Source organism: Poecilia latipinna, unplaced genomic scaffold (genome assembly GCF_001443285.1).
Source record: "Poecilia latipinna isolate Pla-1442-1.1 unplaced genomic scaffold, P_latipinna-1.0 Scaffold3156, whole genome shotgun sequence".
Classification (NCBI taxonomy): Eukaryota; Metazoa; Chordata; class Actinopteri; order Cyprinodontiformes; family Poeciliidae; genus Poecilia; species Poecilia latipinna.
In genome coordinates this window covers 38,795-41,699 of record NW_015115772.1, presented here as the reverse complement: position 1 = coordinate 41,699, position 2,905 = coordinate 38,795, and the positions used below count along the sequence as shown (strand labels likewise).

General features: G+C 34.9%; 1 long non-coding RNA gene across 1 annotated transcript; it reads left to right on the top strand.

Moving 5' to 3' along the window:
- The first annotated feature begins 222 nt into the window (after window positions 1-222).
- On the top strand, window positions 223-1,202 carry LOC106940275 (uncharacterized). The gene is made up of 2 exons (XR_001423041.1): window positions 223-389; window positions 794-1,202. It is a non-coding gene; the product is annotated as an uncharacterized LOC106940275 (long non-coding RNA).
- The last annotated feature ends 1,703 nt before the right edge of the window (window positions 1,203-2,905 follow it).

Sequence of the window (2,905 nt, the reverse complement as noted above, 5' to 3'; positions counted from 1 at the left end):
ATTTAATATGCAGTCGTAGCGACAAGCCCCTCCGATACCGAGCATGTAATTTAAGAACAGCCGAGAGCAGCAACGCTTCAGCCCGATCCAAACCACACAGGTAGTCGGTCAGATTAAGGTCCAAAACCTTCGCTTTACAGCCGTTTAAGTGGCACCGATCCACATGAAAAACCAAAGAACAAATGGTACAAATTTCCCGAATCCTGAAAATGACATTTACCTTTGCTGTTTCATAATTATAATCCATGTTAGAGTGAATTTTTCCCTTGGCTGCTATAATCTGTTCTTGAGTTACACAACGTAATTTCTCTTTTTTTTTTCTCTGAGATTCTGCTTAGAAAATGAAGTTATGAAGTTATATCCTCCCGCTGCCTTTCGTTTTAAAAATGGTAAATTTAGGTTTGCCTCGACTTTTATAAACTAATGCCTTATATGCATCATCTTTGTATTACTGTTGGTACAGATATCAGGTGAACACTGTGCTTTGCCTGCTAGTAGTTTAAATTAATTTCAGCTGCACACTTTCAAAAGAGTATTCAGATTTTAACATGCATTTTCTAAGTAGTATTTTAGTTCACTCTTACTCAGTAACTTAAGTGTTGTTACAACCCTGAAACATTTTTTGCAGTTTCTTTGTGATACCAGAACTATTTCACTTAAACATTTAATTTCCTGAGAGCCAATTTATGTTCAAGCAAACTCTCAAAAAGAGCTGAGGATTTATTAGTTTTGATTACATTGTGCAGTTAAATATGGATGCTTATTAGTTTTTTGTTTGTTTTTAATTTTTCAGGTTTGCATCGCAACACCTCGTGTTTCTGAGCCATGATCGCTGTGCTGATTACCTTTCCATTGGATCCAAGCACCTGGACCAGCTGATGGCGTCCATCAGTCCACTGTCTGCCGGATCATCACAACATGGACTAACTTTTTATTTACTTGGTTAAACTATGATCTGGAAACCGGAGCACCAGATATGCAAAAATCTACCTGCAGACTTTGTTGGCTACCCTGACACTGCAGTCATCCTGGATGGGGCTGAGCCGCTCTTCCTCTCCTCCAGAGTGACGAGTTTTCATCACCAGTAAAGGCAAACAAGTCTGACGTCTGATTAGCTGCTAGAAAGTATATTATATATTCACTGTTCATTTTGCTATCCTGTTTGTACCTACAATAAAATTGAATCTCATTTGTAATACTCTACATTTCACAAACCTTTTTTCCCCATTTCTCAGTTTTTATGTTATATCAAGTATTTGCATGTAGATCAGGAGTTCAAGTGAGATGTTAAAATGCAACACTTTTAGGTAATACCAGCAAAGAAATGTGAATATAAAGTAATATGTAGTTGGTCATATAATTTAATATACTGAATAAGGCTGCACGATATGACTTACAAGGTTTTTTTCATACCAAATTTGATTTTAATCGATTCCTCCTGCCCTCAATTGCTATAATAAAATCACAGAAAATATTTTCAAAAAGTGCCTTTATTTCAATCATCTGTTCTGTGAGTTGTATAAGGGAGCATTACGGTCAGGATACAAGATTTTTTAATTGCAAGAATGCAGTCATTGTTGCAGCGGAATAAAGATGCAATTTTATAACACAATGTCTTAAAATTACAATAAGTCATTTTAATGAGAAATAAAGATTCAGATTGATCTGACATAACCAGCTCAGTCCATGTGGTTCTGACATTTGTCAGTAAGAGGATGTACATTTTCACCTCAACTGACCATGTAAGCATTATGGTAAAAATAAAAAATAGAGCAAATACTGTATACAAAACGGAAAAAGAGCAACTGATAGAAATGCTTTCTATATAAAGAAAAGCAAAAAAGTTAATAGCAGGAGAAAAGTTGTTGACAACATTAGCTCAGCCGATCCCTCCCTCCAGGAAGCCATCAAACAGAACTCCTGTTCAACTCCAACTATAATAAAGATTTTAAAAAAAGAAAGAAAACGGAAAGTTAAAATAACAAATGATGCCAATTTAATAATTCAGATCTAATGCGTTCTGGAATCTATTATTGACATTTTACAAATTTCACAAATCAATTAGAAGGTTTCACAAATGTTTTATTTATTCTGCTGTTAGTACAGAATAATATAGTTAGGTTTGAAATGACTAGGTGTTGTAGTTTTTAAAGTACAACACATTAAAAAAGCTCAAGATAGTGAAAAATTAAGAGTAACTGCCCTTTAGCTATTTTCCGAATTAGATGCTACATTCGGAACCTAACTTGAGCTTCGACTGATAGCTTGGGCACAATATAGACAGATCTCTATGTGTTTATATAGATATATACTGTCAAAAAAATAAAGGGAACATTTCACTTTAACTTTGTGTGTGGCTCCAAATCCAGGCCTCCATTGGTTAATAAATTTGAAATTTTTGTGTGATTTTGTTGTCAGCACATTCAACTTTGTACAGAACAAAGTATTCAATGAGAATATTTCATTCATTCAGATCTAGGATGTGTTATTTGAGTGTTCCCTTTATTTTTTTGAGCAGTGTATACATCTATATCTATCTATATAGCATAGATAGATTGCACAATGCATAGATAATCAAAACACTTAACGTTTACATAGCACCTTTATAAGCTTGTCCCTGTTAGCTACGTCAGACATATGAGGCATTATGGTGAATACAAACGATTTATTAACTTACCTTCGAAGTTATTGTGAAGTTTTGACACATCCAGCTTAAATCCTTTGTTCTTGTTGGAGCGTTTCAGGACGTCTGAATAATTATAAAGGCATCATTAATAGTCCTGCAGCGACTGAGCAGCCACTGTACACATACTGTTGCCTGTGCACCGGAAGCAGTGTATGTGGCAAAAAAAATGCGGAAGTGCTAAAACAGAAGTCCGTGGCATATACCATAAACATAATATAA